The sequence below is a fragment of the Balaenoptera physalus genome, assembly GCF_965194825.1.
Source record: "Balaenoptera physalus genome assembly, chromosome: 4".
Classification (NCBI taxonomy): domain Eukaryota; kingdom Metazoa; phylum Chordata; class Mammalia; order Artiodactyla; family Balaenopteridae; genus Balaenoptera; species Balaenoptera physalus.
In genome coordinates, this window is record NC_138891.1 from 118,567,259 (window position 1) to 118,585,723 (window position 18,465).

Below are 18,465 nucleotides of genomic sequence, written 5' to 3' on the forward strand. Positions count from 1 at the left end.
TTTTGTTTGCACAGCTCCTGGGGTTCAGCTTTGGTTTTGGCCCCACCTCTGAGTGTAGGTTGCCCTCAGGCATCTGTTCCTCTTGGGAAGTCTGAGCTCTTCTGCCAGTGTTTAGTAGGTGTTCTGTAGGAGTTGTTCCACATGTAGATGTATTTTTTATGTATTTGTGGGGAGGAAGGTGATCTCCATGTCTCACTCCTCCATCATCTTGAAGCGAATCCCAATAATTCGGTTTTTTAAAGTTATTCAATAGTTCTGAAAAACAATATCAAGTATTCCCTGCTGCTAATGTACTCCAGGTCTGGGCAGAGAAAAGAAGAGCATCCTGAGAAAGGCTCCTGCAACGGGGTCCAAGTTCACAGTAGCTGGGGCACACCCACTCCAAAACCCAAGGTGGCCAGACAGCTTCTCTGAGCTGGGGTCTGCCCTATCCCTCCCTCTCTGGGTAGTCAGCGCTCCCTCTAACTTGCTCTGCGAACCTGCACACTGTATGCAGTTTTGAGGACTGCCCTTACTGTGGTCTTTTTAATTTGATTTTCCCCTCTTAATTTTCAGCCATTTAGCAACCCAAACTTCCTTCTATGACTTTTGAAGCCAGCAAGTCTGAGCCTTTGCTTGAGCGTTAGCCCTCCATCATCCCCCTCCCCAGGTGTTACTGGGTGGGTGTCCTCAGTGAAAAGCCTTGGAAACAAGGATTTCACCTGATGCAGCTCCTTTCTTTCCTGCAAGAGTCAAATGCCCTCCAGTTTCTTTCTGCTTTTGCTCGCTCTCCAGGATTTCCTCAGAGTTACTTTTTATATTTTGTTCGGCATTTTGAATAGTTATAGGTTCAATATAAGTGACTCCATCCTTCTCATAGAATAAATTTAATTATGAAGGTTCATATTGTGCTACATCCTTGAAAGGGAAATCTGAAACAAAGAGAGTAAAATAGATTCAACTCTCTGAGAGTGGCTTTGTTATTAGGGGAGATATAGAATTAACCCAGGAGAAAGAGTCTGCTTTCTCTGAGGGGAATTTAATTTTATTGTATAATGGTATATAAATTGAAATTTAATTATTTATTTGATCAATTTTATTAACATATGTAAAAAAATAATTGAATATTTTATTAAAGATAAGGAAGAAAGAAGCAGTAAATCAATTTAATAAGCATTTACTGAACACATCCTTGGTCCTTAAAAAATCACATTCCAGTTCATAAAGAGAAAGCAGAAATGTTCCTAATCTTTCCAGGTTCTCTTCATTATTCAGTTAAAAAAAATTAACTCGATTTTGGGAAGATGGAGGCAGTGGCCTAAATTTCAGTTCTTCCTGAATCCACAAATGCAGAGAAAGAAAGCCAGCTGGAAAGGATGGCAATCTGAAAACAGCAGGCATAGCCGGAGGGGTTCTCAGGATCAAATTTACTGGTTAGTGCGTGGGGACTTCTGTAAGGTCTGGACCCTAAAAACTTTTGATGCTAAAAAATAGAAGCTCTCTTTCAGGTCAGTCTTGCTTGAGCCAGGAGAAAATTCTGGGAGTAGAATCCTAACTGAACAGAACAATGACAAGTTCAAAAGAAAACATTGACCTAGGACTCAGGGGATGGCAAATTTTTTCTTTAAAGGGCCAGCTTTATTTTGGGGCACCTGCGTCTCTGTGCATCATCTTCTTTCCTTCTTTCCTTCCTTCCTTCTTTTCCTTTCCTTTTCAATGTTTTAAAAACGTGGAAAACATTCTTAGCTTGAAGGCAGTACAAAAACAAGCCAGAGGTCCATATCTGGTCCATAGGCGGTCGTTTGTCTCCCTTGATCTAGGTGAAAATGAGAAAGGGAAGCAAAGGAAGCCCATCTCAGAAAGCAGGACTCTGTATTATTTCAATCACTTTGAGAAAACAACAAAAGAGGGAGCTCTAGAGCCATGAAGTTAGAAAAGATAGCAGGGCTCATTCCTCCTTTCAAAAAAGAACCAAACACTCATTTTACTTAAAATTGAGCAATAGAAAAAGGTGAGTTGAACGTCATACCCATTTAAAATAGGAAAAGGGAGAGTAAGGAGCACCAGAACCTCCATACAGATTAGGAGAATTCTCAAGAGATGTGCCCTCACAGATATGAAAACTGTAACCTAATATTTCAAAACAAAATACATTAAAAACATAATAGAGAATATGGATAAATAACATAAACTTGAATGATGAAAATGAAGAAATACACTACTCTGAAGAAAACTGTTAGTAAAGTGTTTTTGAATATATATGTAAACTGTTGAATGCTGATTTGAAGTCTAATAATGTGGGCGTAACAGTAACCTCCCTCTCTAGTCCCTTATACCTTAGGAGGGGTCTATGGTTTTATGAAAGATATAATTTAATACTGCCTTAATTCTCTGTTCCTTCTCTTTCAGACAATCTTCTTATCTTCTCTGAAGCCATCCAACGATTGGGGTATGTATTAAAATGGTAAGAATTTATCTTGAGAGGAATTTTATTGAATAGGTCATGCTAATAGAAATAATGTTTATAATTTCAGAAGTTAGAATAAATAAGCAAATTATATGTGTGAGATGGATGTTATTTGTTACTTTATTGCTGTTTTGATCAAATCTCAGGGGTGATTAAATCTACTGAAATTTATCAAATTTATCATTTATCTGAAAGATGACCTTTTCTAAACTACCTCGTGCACTTAATCCATTATACGAATGTACACTATTCCGGGAGGAGAGGATTTCCATTTTTCTAATATTACCCTTCTTGCAATCAATGTTATTCTCAAGAGGATTTTTGTTTCATGGACTGGATGTTCTTTGTAAATTCTCAACATGACCTGATATAAAAATCAATGCATCTTTAGGTAAGTTCATTTCTATTATTAGATCTCACTGTAGCTTCACGCTAACGTGTTTCGAAATATAAGCAGCGCCCTACCACAGGGTATGGCTTTTTCCTGGTAATGCATTAAATTTCATTATGGTAAAAACCATTATAGCAACAATAAAATCCACCACAGGTTTAAAAAAAGTCTCTCAGCTCCAGCCGATTGCCAATAATATTTGTGCTTTAATGGTCTAATTACAATACTGGTCTTAATTAAGTTAAAACGTGCTTTTTGTCCTGGTTATATCTCTGTTTGTGATCTGCCCTCGTGATAACGAAGGCAGATTTTCTAGCTCAGTAAGGACTAAAGGAAGTGCTTTCTGTGAAGAGAGGTAAACAGCTTCTCTGGAAGCCCACAGCAAAAGAGGAAAGCAAAGCAGTGCACATAGCATTGCTTACAGGATAAATCTGCATGAGCAATTTATTTCATGGAATAAAGAGAGGATGATTAATTCTGCATTTTGCATATTCATGAAGTAAACCTACCCAAATTAAAGAAAAGGTGCCAAAAGATGTCCGGGGGCATTTGAGGTCTGTTTTATTTCAGTCTGATTCTGATGGAGGAGGTGGTTAATTATCCTGCAACTTGGTTTTTCTAGCCATAGTAATTAGAACATTCCAGCACAAGGAAAGAATTTAGACACTTTGAAGTGGCTGTAGGAGGCTCTGCCTTGGACTATAATTTTTCTAGAGTCTAGAGTACACAGAACACTTCAGTGATTATATTTTCTATTGATCTTACTCTCCCATCAGAGGCCAACTCTTCATAACTCTCACATGTATTTGGAGCTGTGTGGCTTTCTATTGATCACCTCTTCTTTTCATTATCTATTAAAAAAAATTTCACGTTCATGGTCTAGACTTCTTAATGATGTACTTGATTGAAATAGTCATCTTACGCTTTTCAAGTTTAGCATAGCAAGAAGAGAGATGATGCTTTTGAAGCAAAACCATTATTATACATATTCAAAAGAGGTGTGAGTCAGCAAGGTTGCAGAAATTCTTTGGGCCTGATCACAATGCCAGTCAAGTGTTCTCATGATAAGTTAGGAAGTGTTGTAGAGGCATTTATGGGACACGATGGAGAAAATAAAGCTTTATGGTAAAATTTCAATACCTAGTTTGAAGTATTTCCAGAAAATTAGACATGCACAAAATAACTACATATAAGAATGGTCTGAAAAGACAAGTAAGTCATGGTTGGGTTGTCCACCAATTTGGACAATAAGAGCTCCTGTGTCCTTTGATGACCACTGTTTACAGTTTTAGGCCACTGTTGAAAACATATTTTTTTCTCAATGGTTAGTGTCCTATCCTTAAAATTTTGTAACATCATTTTGAATCTTAAAAGCATCCATATACAAAATGTGCCTTACATTTCCATTATTGGATGCAATGAGCAGCTTTTTAACATTTCGTATTCTGTTGTTTAAGGCAAAAGCATTGTGAAAATCATAACCTTAACATTAATTACTCATGGGAGACATGGTGCAATATTTTTTATACTCCAACATGGCTGTTTAAAATAAGGAAGAAAATTCCCATGGCTGTCACAGGAGGAATGTGAGGCTCCTTATGAGAAAGTGGAGTGAAAGTGGAAAGAAGCTCTTTCAATATCTTCAGGAGTCCTTTGTTTTAAGGCTTCTTTCTCCGAGGAGTAGTGGAGATTTCAATGATTGCCCCTTTTTGTATTCTCTAGCTTTGCATCAGAATGGCTAGCAAATTCTCCAGTATGGTACAATTCGTCTTGATCCTCATGAACAAATAAATGAGCAATAGCAAAGATTATTGAAATCTATTACAAATCTACAGAGCATGAAAACTTGAGGATTATAGTCCCCTCAACGAGAGAGCTAGATGCTACGGGACCTTCAGTAGCTATCTATTTGAGGGAACCTTTTATTAAGGAGAAAGAAGATAGAAGTAAGTTTCAGAAGTCTAGTGGTTTTAATCCCAGTTTGCCTATTACCAATGATATAACTTAGGGAAAGACTCTCAACATTTTCAAGTCTCTATTACATAAAGGGTCAAACAAGGGGATTTCTCAGGCCACTTTCATGATAACATTCTGAGTGGTTTTTATTCGTTATATTGTTAGAAGATTTGTATATTTTAGTTTATAAGAAAAGATCACATTTTTATTTTATGCAATTCACCTAAGGAAATTGATAAAGGGATGAAGACACAGACTAAAATAATTCTAGAGAGTTAGGCCATTTCCCTCCATGCCTCTTCTGGATTCTTTATAGATGTATTTAAGAGATTAAAGAGAGAAGACCAAGAAAAAAACCAGTGTTGTTCAGTGATACATCTTTCAGTGTCAAAGAATTATTTAACATTTTAAAGACATTTTCCACCAGAATTCTTGACTGGTCATGGAATGTTATAAAAATTCATCATTTTTCCGGAAAAAGAATGACTTTTATGCTAATCAATGTTCTTTGTTCATTTCCTGGACAGACCTCTTAGCTCTTCGATAACAGGCTTTTCTGATTCTGTTTTGTAATTGCAGTAAGGCATCTTTGAGGATTTATCTCTACTCATGCATGCCAGCAGCATGTGGCCTTTTCTTGAACCCATCAGAATTGTGACTTTTCTTTGAACTCTTGGCTGCTTGGTGCTACTGACCTTGTTGCTCGTTTATAACTTGGGTGCCATTTATCACTCCCAGACTTAGAGATATTATTGTGGAAAGGGACTGAATGCAATCATTCATGCTGTTGCGTCTTTCTAGTGGTGCCTTCCAGCTTCCTTCCTTACAGGATAACTGATAGGGAGAGATTAGTGACAAAGCTGTAATTCTATTGAGGGGTTGTGATGTAACTGTATCATAAACCATGAAGTGAGACTCAGGAGGTTTGAGATCACGAATGCAGAGATTAAGTTACAGCAGCCATAGTCAATCTCTGTCAATATGTGTTTTGTGATGGTTTGTAATCTGCCTGTAAGATATTAGCTACCTGTAGAAAATACCTTTTTTTTTCTTCTAGTATTGACTTTACTACATAGCTTCTGCAATTTCAGAGCTTAAAAGAAATATTGATTTTTATTTTTACAAATACATACAGACATTTTACAGGCCATTAAAAAAACTTGCTCTTTGCTCTGGTGATATATGTGTGTTTTTTTTTAAATCGTAGTATAATTGACGTAATGTTATATTAGTTTCAGGTGTACAACATAATGATTCGATATTTGTAGTAATATATGTTTTAACTCTGAAACTTTTTGTAGGTTTGTCATACAACACTTGAAATAGTCAGGTTTTGATATTTTGAAATTGAACTTTTTATACATGTATGAAATTTTAAAAGATAATTTATTGAGGTTGAAATTCACCTAATAAATGGAACCATTTTGACGTAAATAATTCAATGACATTTAGTACATTGATAGTACTGTGTCACCACCACATCTATCTAGTTCAAAAAATTTCTATCACCCAAGGTAAAACTCCATACCTATTCAGCAGTTTCTCCCCACTCTCCCCAGCTCTATGTATAAAAATTTTTAACTAAAAAGAAATGAATTGACATTTTATTTGCTTAACACTCAGAAGGAATTTAAGCCATTATTTTGGAATTCATATCATTTCAATTAACTTGTGCCTTGAGCAGCACCTTTGTCAGTTATTTTGGGGAATGGAGTTTGTCCAGGTGACACAAGTCTGTGGGAGTATTAACAGATATTTATTTAGGATGCCAAAGAACCTGGTTAAGCTAGTATACATAGATTTCCTTCCTGCAGAATTTTTTAGAAACCTTTTGGGTATTAATAAACTCTGCTTCTCTTTAGTCTAGAGCGATAGTATACAGCATTACCTGAATTATATGCCTCATTTTTCCTGGAGCATTCTGAGTCTACTGTTGAGAACCACTCTTTGTCAAACAGTAATCTATGTCTAATTGTGATATTGTTAGAGGAGAGTATCAAGAAATAGGAGGTTTTTACTAAGGGAATTTTTAAAAAATGAATCAGATTTTTAAAGCTTATGCTGACATCCTACTCTTAGTTAGAAAGAGCAAAGAGCTGGGATTTAGGATTTCTGGAATTTCTTCTAGTAAAGAAAAATAAGAGTTAACATTTTAAAAACATTTTTATATATTATCTGTATTTTTATCAATAACCCTGAAAGCTAGGTATTATTGCCCTAATTTTATAGATGGATAAACTGAAGTTCATGGTTAAATTATTTAACTTTAGTCACATCAAAATATCTTCTTCTGGGATTAAATGATTTGCCCAATATATCATAATTATAAAAGGCAGAGTAGAGATTTGAATTCAGAAGTCTGGGCTTCCAAATCCTGCAGCCTTTTTTACTCTGCAGCATCACTGTCTAAGCATGAGCTTTAGACTCTGGTTTCCTGGGCCTTGGTTTTCATATTTATGATAATGAAGAAACTGATGATCTCTAAGTTCTGTCCTAGCTTTGAAATTCTGTTGCTTAAATCCTGTACTATTTCCTAGCCTGTCTAAAGATTTAGTAAAAAGTAAATTTTATATCCCTACAGCAGGAATCCCAAGATCTCAATATAAATGTTCAAATAAATACACTCTCAAATAAATGAGCAATTATGACAGCTGACATTTATACAAACCTCCCAGAACTCAGAATGAGTTATAGAATCAAGGGAGGAACTCTGCCCTGCTTTTATAAATATAGTTAAGACCAATGTAAATATATGACTTGCCTTTAACACTAGGGTGTCTTAGACATAGATTGAGCTTGCAAAGAGGGTATGTGTGTGTTTGCCTTCCCCTGGCCATCCTTGTTCATCAAATAAAGGAGTCAGTTCTGGAGCTGAGGAGGTCTGTATCCAGGTGAGAGAGGAGAGAATGTCAAAATAGATTCACCACCTTTAAATCAGCTCATTTGTTATTTTATTAGAGGAAAAGATTAGAGTAAATAGATTTGGTCAAGCCTCAAATGACCAAATGGAACTTTTTTTCTCTCACCCTTAAATTATTTTTTGCCTGTTTACAAAGACCAGTGTTTCTCTCCCTTTTTCTACACACATGCATTGCAGAAAATATTCTCAAATTTCCCTTCCTTCTAATTATAAAAAACCTTCTTTAAATCACAGTAGCATATGCATATTACCACTTATGAAGATTTTATAAGCTTTATTTTCTATGGTTTATATTAATAACTGTTATGATATGACAAAGTACTTTTTGTTTGCTTTGTAAAATTTAAAATAAATATCATACTGAATATATTTTTCAAACCATGTGCCCCCCTTTCCCTCACCTTTCACCCTGATATTCTGGTATCTTCCCTCAACCTTGTTCTATATTATAAATCACCCCTTTCCAGGATAGAAAGTAAATTTCTGTTCTCATTTCATTTTCATAAGACTCCTCTCCAGTTTTAGATGAGAAACTGAAAACAGAGAGTCTGCATAGAGGAGAGGGATTTGGTAAATCAGGTCGTTGTAGGCTAATTGGATCAACATAGGAATAGGAGGAAATGCTCAAAAGATTTAATTCTTTCAACATGTACACCTCCTACAAAATTATAACAGGTTTCAAACATCTTTTGAAGACCAGTGGGCTTTAAAAAAGCCCACATGTTTGACTTTTATGGTTATTAACAGAATTATCTTTGGGAAAAAAGTGGCAGCATCATAACTTTTCCCCAAAGCCTCTCTTAATCTTTTGATACTTAGTCATCTGTTTTGGGGTCAATGTCTTTTCTTCAATTGTTTCTGTGCATATAAGTAAAAGCAGTCCTCCAAAACCACTTTCATGGACTTCATGGAATCCCACATCTTTTGCAAAATGTGTAATTTTGCTTAGCCATCAATGTCCACTGTCAGATTTTCATGACTCCTGACAAAGAACTGATAGACTGGTTTCATTAAATGGTTGGTATGATGGGCAGGAATAGAAGTTAGCATCGGGAAAGAAGGAAAGTTTTCATTAGAGTCTAATTTTTAAGTTATAATTTTATGATATATTTACTTATGTTATGTGACTTTATGAAAGTGGTGGGTCAGAAAAGAAACATCCAGATATCACAGACACCTTTTAAACCACAGATCCTTCTAAAAAATAACTTTTGTGTATGTAAAATAGTTTATTCTTTGTATGTGAATATTTTATTCCTAATAAAACTGCTTCTCTCCTTAGATATCTCACCACCATCCAGATTAAGCATTCATTTCCATTTGTGAGCCCATCTAAATTTATCCCTCATCCATCCCCAAAGAGAGAGGCATCAGAAGTACACAGTTAGGGCCACCAATAACTAGCTCTTGAATATATCCTAGGGTTCACAGCTTACCGACCATAGAATATGTCAAACACTTCATATAAGTAGCCCTGGATATTGACCTTCCTGTTTAAGGACAGGCAGCGCTGCAGCTCAGCAGCACCCGGAGGTCTATGAAACCACTTTAGGGACACGCGGCTGGTTCCGACATAGGGAATGGATCTATGCAAGGACTCATAAAATCTGAATGATTTATCCAAAGCAAACACTAGGATATTGCCCCCTCTGGTCCTTTCAATGTAGGGAAGGGATATAACAAGCTACTCTTGCTTTTCACTAGAGGATGTTCATGAAAATTTTCATGACTTGTTTCATTGCCAAAAAGATTGATTTTTCTCATAGGAACAACTGTAATGGGTGGTAGGTGTCATATTTCTGATCAAGGACCCAACATAAAACTAATCAGAGCAAAACATCTGACAACTATAAAAATCTACAATAATGCAAACTATCAAAATCTTTCTTGAAATAAAAGAATAGGGAAAAATATACTGAACATATCAGTTATATTACAAAAAACTATCATTATAGATTTGACTAAAAACATATAGCTAGTTGTGATAAACACTCTCTAAGTGACTTTTATTTGCTTCCTTAGAAATTAGAAAGTATTCTTTGATATGATTTTTTTCAGCTAGCTTTAAAAGCTGTCCAGGGAAATTTGAATGCCTTATTTTCCTTTCCTCACTTTTTTTTTCTGTAGCAAGCAGATGTGTTTTGCAAAAATAATCTAGAGTTTCTTTTATTTTGCCAAGCCAGCGTATCATTAAATATTGAGTGAGACTCCCAAGGGTGTGAAAATTGAATAAGGATAGTGGTGAAATTTACCAAAAACAGTTAGTTGACGGACAGTGAGCGCCTCATATAAAAATATTCAGGGAAAGTTCCTTGAAGCAAATTTTTGTGCTTCTTAGTGTCAGCTTTGTTTACGGCATGTTCAGGTTACCAGAGCCTTCTCTGGAGATGAGGTGGTCTAAGGAGGCTACTAGGATAATGCTTCCCTGTAGACCTTGGCATTCTGCACCCCCCCCAACCTTCCTTGCAGTTGAGTACGTTGGCACTGGCCCTATATTTACTCTCTCCGCATCTTGGGATGGGCTACACAGGGTTCTCTGACTGATCCTCATCAGCCAGAGGCATTCTACTCATCTCTCCCAGCCCTTCACTGCCACACCTTTTCTAAAGCATAAGTATGTTCCTTGCCCAACCCAAGGACCTGGTTTATTCAGCTGAACATGCTCATTTTAAAGAAAGAATTAGTGCACAGTAAGTGAAGTGGGGAGTGGGAGTTAGCTTCAGAGATCGTTTCACATGTTAAACCACTGAAGTGTGGAAAGAATCAAATGTGAAGTTGAAGCCCGGTGTGAAGGATAGAACAGTAGACTAGAATTCAGAAAAGGTGTGCTACTGATAGTTCTGCCACTGCTTTGCTGTGTATCTTTGGGAAAATATTTAATCTCACCGTGTTTCATTTTCCTTATCTGTACAGTGGACCAACTTTAACATCCATAGCTGTATGTTTATAGGTGAAATACGTCTTTGTTCCCTTATGCCATACCTCAAATGGCAAAGGCCAAATGTACAGACTGGATTAAATATGTATAAATATTAACTTAGACATTCTCTTCTTAGCTACCATATAGAATTCTTCTTCTTATTTATATCAGTTGTATTAGTCAAGGTGCTCCAAGAAAACAGAACCAATGGAATATATATATATCTCTTCATATATATATATATATATATATATATATATATATATATATATATATATGAAGATATTTATTATATGAAAGTGGCCCATGAGTGATAATGGAGGCTGAGAAGTCCTGAGATATGCAGTCTGAAGGCTGTAGACCCGGCAGAGCCTCTGGTGTAGTTCAAGTCTAAGACTGAAGACCTGAGAACTAGGAGAACTGAGAGATAGACTCAAGACTCAAGAAGAGACAGTATTTCAGTCTGAGTCTGAAAGCAGAAAAAACCAATATTCCAGCTCAAGCCATCAAGCAGGAGGAGTTCCCTCTTACTCACAGGAGGGTCAGCCTTTTTATTCTATTAAGGGTTCTTCAACCCCTGGGATGAGGCCCACTCACATAGGGGAGAGTAATCTGCTTTACTCAGTCTACTGACTCAAATGTTAGTCTCATCCAAAACACCCTCACAGACATACCTAGAATAATGTTTGACCAAATATCTGGGGACCCCATGGCCTGGTCAAGTTGACACATAAAATTAACCATCACATTAGTGAAAAAAGGAAACCATATAGGTAGTATGCATTTGTCTCTAATCTTTGGGATTATCTATTTGATATCTACTTTCTAAAAGGCTTTAAAGATGTTTGAGAAACTAAGAACATCAGAATCATAGGGGTCACCCTAAAAGCTCACCTGACTCCAGAGCATTTGACTTTAATAAGACCCCTTATGTGGAGAGGATGACAGCTCCTTTTTTTGATCTGTATCACAAAGAGTACAGACTGGAGGCTCTGAAGTATAATTTCCTCTTGATAAAGATCTTTTATCCATGATGTCATTTAAGCTTTCTTGAAGCTCCTAATTTTAATCCTTACCATCTTTCAGGTTGATGAAGCCCACTGAGTGAAAGTGTGCTTTCATTTTCCAAAAATGCCTCCTTCAAGTTTCATGAACATGGTCCCTTACTGGTACACCCTAGACTTGAAAAGAAGCATGCCCTTCATGGTTTCATATTTTTCACATATATCCTTTTCCTGGTCTTTATCTTTTCAAACCAAAAATCTTAAGCTGTCTTTATTCTATTTTCATCTGGAAATTTGTATGCCACACGGCTTAATTGCCCTTGAGTTATGAAAGCCACAATTGCTACCGTACATGAGTAGGTGGAAATTGGGCAACAAGGACACTGGATAGCTAACTGGAAGAGAAGGATGGTGATTTCTGGGTCAGTATCTTGGGTTCATGGTTAGTGTTGTGGGGCTTTGAACTTGAGCACAAATTCTTGCCCACGGTCTTCCCTATCTTGTGAACACTGACTTACTTTGCAAGAGTTAACTCCAGTATTCATGTACATTGTGATGCCTTCCTTCAAATTACCAGGCACAGTTTTAGTTTTCCTTTCCATATTTCTGTAACACAAATGCATATTTACTGTGAAGCAAAACATAGTTCAACCGCAGTTAGTTATGATTTGAGTCTTGCTCCACTCATTGCAGTCACTAGAGCATTATCAGGATAAGGCTAAGGGGAAGCCATGTTAGCTGTAATAAGGAAATACTTTTTGGAAAGTTTTTGATATAGCAAGTGAGAAATTATAGACTCCTCTTTGGGACATTTATTTTTTTTTAATGGGAGAAAATTTACATAAAAATTAATGAAATATGCAAACAAAAGCAAAAGAGAAAGGTGAGAAGGAAAATTAATCAAAATTACTTTGACAATGAGAAGCAAATTGTAACAAAACACGTTCAAAACATACCTAAAATAGTACCTTGTTAAGAGAGACAGATGTTTTTCCAGGGCAAGGAAATTAATAGCTATAAATTGTTAGATGATCAAATTAGTGAAGAAATGAGTCATATGAACACAGTGGAAAATGACTTAAATTTTTTGCCGTTTGGACAAGATTATTGACTTTGATGAAGAGAACATGAAACTCCTAATGACATCAAAGTAATGAAGATATCTGCGACAAACTGGTTAATGAATGTTGTCAACTCAGAGTATGTGAGAGAGTCAATATGCAGGAATATTCTAAATGCCTGGAATCTTATTTATACGAAAGAAACTTGATAAGTTTCCTCAAATTGGATAACAATCCTAAACATTTTTATAACATTACCAATAACAAGTTGTGAAGATAAAATTTTCTAAAATATCAATACTAAAATAACTTTATTAAATTGTACTAGAGAAAAGACTGAATTTGCCAATCTTGTGAGGTTTATAATATTTTCAGCTTTTTAAATTTTGCAATTTTTTCATGATTTATTTTCTCATTCTAAATATTCACATACTTGCCTAATTTTACATTTGTAAGTTTATATTCTTTTTCATTAAGAAGTTCCCTCAAGAATGTAAATTGGTAGAGCCACTATGGAAAACAGTATGGAGGTTCCTCAAAAAACTAAAAATAGAGTTGCCATATGATCCAGCAATCTCACTCCTGGGCAGATATCCAGATTAAACTCTAATTTGAAAAGATACTTGCACCCCTATGTTCATAGCAGCACTATTTACAATAGCCAAGACATGGAAACAACCTAAATGTTCATTGACAGATGAATGGATGAAGAAGATGTAGTATATATATACACAATGGAATACTACTCATCCATAGAAAAGAATGAAATAATGCCATTTGCAGCAACATGGATGGACCTAGAGATTATCTTACTAAGTGAAGTAAGTCAGAAAGAGAAAGACAAATACCATATGCTATCACTTATATGTGGAATCTAAAATATGACAAAATGAACTTATCTGTGAAACAGAAGTGGACTCACAGATATAGAGAACACACTTATGGTTGCCAAGGGTGAGGGGATATGGGAGGGGGATGAATTGGGAGTTTGGGATTAGCAGATGCAAACTATTATATATAGAATGGATAAACGACAAGGTCCTACTGTATAGCAAAGGGAACTATATTTAATATCCTGTAATAAACAAATGGAAAAGAATATGAAAAAGAATATATATATATAACTTAATCACTTTGCTGTACAGCAGAAATTCAACACAACATTGTAAATCAACTATACCTCAATAAAATAAAAAATAAAAAATATTCCCTCAAATTTCGGGCCCTACAAAACTTGAATCATCCTGCATAGAATACTTCACATTCTAGTAAGCATTTATTTTATTTTAATTTTGCTTTCCGTCTGTTAATCCTTTATGAAGGAAACAAGGACTTTGATCTTTAAAACCTGTGTACCTAGCACAGTACTTGATACATAATTGTAGAAATTGCTTGGTAAAGGATTATGGGATGTTTGAGTGTCTGACAGGGATTGGTTTAGAAACTCAAGGTGATTCTCAGAGTCCTCTGCTTTTACTAGTAAGATGATTGACATATTTAAAGGAAAGCCATTATATGATAGCAATTCATCATTTTGGAAAATTTAGAAAATACTGATTTGAGTAATACAGATAATCAAATCCTCCAATGAAAGCATAGTGTTGTTCAGCTTAGAGAAAACATTTTTAAAGGTATTTGATTTCATCCTTCCCCAGTTGTGATTAAAAACATAAAATTCTATCTCATAAGTAATGATGACTATTTTGAATGTGAAGAGAAATTTCTATTGCAAAAAGACATTCACCTCAACTTACTTTTGACTTTGAGTGCAAATTACAAATAAACTCTAATAAGATTCTCCTTTAACTTAAGAACACATTTAGATATTCTTAGTATTGTTACCGACATTCCCGAGATGGTCCCAAACAGGGGTCCTCCTGTCCGATGTCAGTCACGCCTATAGAAGGAGACTGAGTCCGGCTAAGAAGCAAAGGAAAGCTTAATTCTCTATCAGAGAACGGAGAGGTGGGAGCTGGTTCTAGACCACACGCTCTCAGGCCGCGGGCGGGGCTGTTTCATAGGGATCCCGCAGTGAGGAGTGGAGGGAGCGGAGTTCTCGCGGGACCAGCGCAGCTGCGCTGCTCCGGCTCCGATCGCAGGGCCAGGTGCAGCGCCTCTGCGCACGGCCCGCCGCAGCCGCCGCCGCCGCCATCTTTAATTGCCGTGTTTTTGCACACAGTCCCAAGCTGAGGTGTTGGCGCAGCCATTTCACGCCAGGAACTCTGGTCTGAAGGAGCTGGTGGGAGGCCTCTGCACGGGCAGCGTATGAGCAAGTGAGACTAGACTAAGCACCAAGGAAAAAAACAGGTTAGACCTTCTTTTATTACCCAGATTCTATTTTTATTCCCTGGGAATTGTTAATGGACTTTGCTGGTAACAGTGTTATAATCATTATTATTTGTTTTAATGTTTGAATATATCTGGAGCAATTAGAGTGAGGCAGTACTTTTGGTTATGGAAAGTTAAAAACAGATGTAAACCAAAGAGAACTCTGAGTCTTGCTTCAGTGAAGGTGAGAGGCACTTTCATTTTCAAAGAGTAGAAAATTCATGCTGCAAATAAGTTTAGTTTATTCTGTATGCATAAAAATAAGTTCTAGGAAAGGAAAAATGATAAAGTCAAACATTCGAACCTCATTCTTGTAACAGACGATGATATTTTGTACTACAATGAGTGAAGTATGAGTTCATGTTGTAGATGTACAATTAAGCTAAATACATACAGTTTCTTGCCATTTCCTTAAGATTAGATATGTGATTAAACAAAATTTCTTTAAAATTTATCTTATTATACAATATTATGTCTTTCTCTTTTATTTAAATATCGTGATTTAGAGTATGCAGTTAAAATGCTGCTCAGTGATAGGTATTTCTTCATTTGTTTCTTTTTTAAAAATTGTAATAAAATATAGAAATGGGAATTTCAGGCAGTATCTATTTCTGAAAGCTTTAGGATTGCTTCTTACTTATCTAGGCAGACTTAGATATGCTTCTGTCCTTTTAAATGAGTCTTACCGTCCAGGAGAGGATATGATGACTTTTGAATGCCCCCAGAAGAAAACATCATAGGAAAGAAAAAAATCTGCTGCTTGAGTGCTTGGGTTCCAAGACTGGGGAATACAGAAAATCTGAAAAAGCTCCTCAGTGACCCACTAGAGAAATATTCCCCTCCAGTTTTTTCCCTTCAGCTAGATGTTTAAAAAGATAAACATTCTCTTTCCCTCACTCTCCCAAAGCATTATTTTATACAAGTCACACTCACTCAGTCAGTAAATATTTACATATTGAAAGCCAAACACTAAGAGTGTCAGATACCATGGTATGTTACAGCAAGGATATGAAGAAACAGATAAAAACATACCTTGCTCTTGAGTAACTCTTGGTCTAATTTTGGGGAAAATATTATGATAAATGCTAATATTATAAGCAAGAATAGAGTGCTATAAGAGCAGAGGGGGCGATGAACTAACTTGGTTTGAGCGAATCAGGAAAGGAGTCATCAAGCAGACTGAGCACATGTTTGTGTTAGAGTCATAGAGCTTTAGAACTGGAAGGGGATTTATAGATTACCTAACCTACAAATAAGGTATAAATTTTAAAATAAAATATTGAAGTATCCAGTACAAAGTTGAAGCTTTTCATTGATTTATTCAACAAATAAGTATTGAATATCAACTATGTGCCCAGCATATTTCTAGGCATTGGGATTAGCAGTGTCAAGAAAACAAAAACAAAAGCAAGCTTATTGGACTAAGAAGGTGATCTAGAGGCTCTTAAACTCCCCTCCTCCCAGGGACACACGAAATATACAGCTACACCTAGAGCAACCACCTGAGAAAGGCTAGAAAGAAACTAGCCAAGTGACTCCTACATATCAAGTGAATGAGAAATGCCTATATCAAAATAGGTAGGAGAGGCTGAGACACACTCTCACCATAAACCTCACCCCTGACAGGGTGCCCATGAGAAACATTTCAGCTTTAAGGATACACACAGACTGAGAGTGAAGGGATGAGAAAAGATATTCCATGAAAATGGAAACCAAAAGAAAGAAGGGGTAGCTATACTTGTGTCATACAAAACAGGCTTTAAGCCGAAGACTGTAACAAGAGACAAAGAAGGTTATTATATATGATAGAGTGGTCAATTCATAAGAGGATATAACAGTAAATATTTATGCTCCCAACATAGGAGTACCTAAATATATAAAGCAAATATTAACAGACTTGAAGGGAGAAATAGACAGCGATACAATAATAAGGGATTTCAAAATCCCACTTTTAACAATGGATAGATCATCTAGACAAAAATCAATAAGGAAACATTGTACTTAAACTACATGTTAGACCACATGGACTTACCAGACATTTATAGAACATTTCATGCAGTAGCAGCAGAATACACATTCTTCTCAAAGTCACATGGAACATCCTCCAGGAAAGATCATATGTTAGACACAAAATAGGTCTCAATAAATTTATGAAGATTGAAATCATATCAAGTATCTTTTTTGACCACAATGGTATGAAACTATAAATCAGTTACAAGAAGAAAACTGGAAAATTCACACACATATGGAGGTTAAACAACATGCTCCTGAACAACCAGTAGGTTAAAGAAGAAATCAAAAGAGAAGTAAAAAAATGTCTTGAGACAAATGAAAATGGAAACACCAATCACACCAAAACTTATGGGATGCAGCAAAAACAGTTTTAAGAGGGAAATTTATAATGATAAATGCCTTCGTAAAGAAAAAAGAAAGATCTTAAATAAACAACCTAAATTTACACCTCAAGGAACTAGAAAAAGAAGAAACTAAGCCTAAAATTAGTAGACAGAAGGAAATAACAAAGATCAAAATGGAAACAATAGAGACTAAGAAGACAATAGAAAAGATCAATGAAACTATAAGATGGAATTTTGAAAAGATAAGATAGACAAATCTTATATGTGGAATCTTAAAAAAAGTAGAACTCATAGACACAGAGTAGAGAAGTGGTTGCCAGGGGCTGGAGTGAGGGAAATATGGGGAGGTGGGTAAAAGGGTACAAACTTTCACTTATGGGAGGACGAATAAGTTCTGAGGTTCTAATGTATAACATGGTGACTATAATTTGTTGACTGAAAAAAAATGCACGTGAGAGTTGTGAGTTAAGCTTTATTTGGGGCAAAATGAGGACTATAGCCTGGGAGGCAGCATTTCAGATAGCTCTGAGAAACTGCTCTAAAGAGGTAGGGGGGAAGGTCAGTATATATGTGATTTTGGGGAAGGGGGAGTACATGCAATCAAGCACATATTTTTTGCAGAAAGTTGCTGATAGTCTCGTGAAGGTTACTGCTAGTCACGAGGAGCAGACGTCACCATGAAGGATTTTAGTGCTTTTCTAGATACAAGGAGATGCAAGAATTGGTCTCATAAAATCTTCTCCTGAAAGTATCTGACTATCTGAAGACCTGTTTTTGCCAGTTTTTCCCAGAGCACAGAGTGCCTCATTCCTGATCTCCACCCTGAATGCTTTCAGGGTGTGTTGAAGGTCAGCAGCTGCAGCAGCTCCTGAGTTAATCCTAGTAGAGCTAGATGGCAAGTGCCAGTTTGTAGCTGGCAAGTTGATAACACTGTATTGTACAATTGAAATTTGCTAAGAGATTCTAATTTCATCTCTAATTTAAATGTTTTCACCAATAAAAGCTAAATAGTGAGGAAAAGGATGTGTTAACTTGATGGAGGGAATCCTTTCAAAATGTATACATATATATATAATCACCAT

At 36.1% G+C, this 18,465-nt stretch overlaps 1 long non-coding RNA gene across 1 annotated transcript in view; it reads right to left on the minus strand.

Annotated features, from left to right (window-relative positions):
* LOC309660204 overlaps positions 1-18,465 on the minus strand; it is a 417,957-nt gene that overhangs the window by 226,710 nt on the left and 172,782 nt on the right. The gene's annotated exons all lie outside the window — the stretch shown is intronic.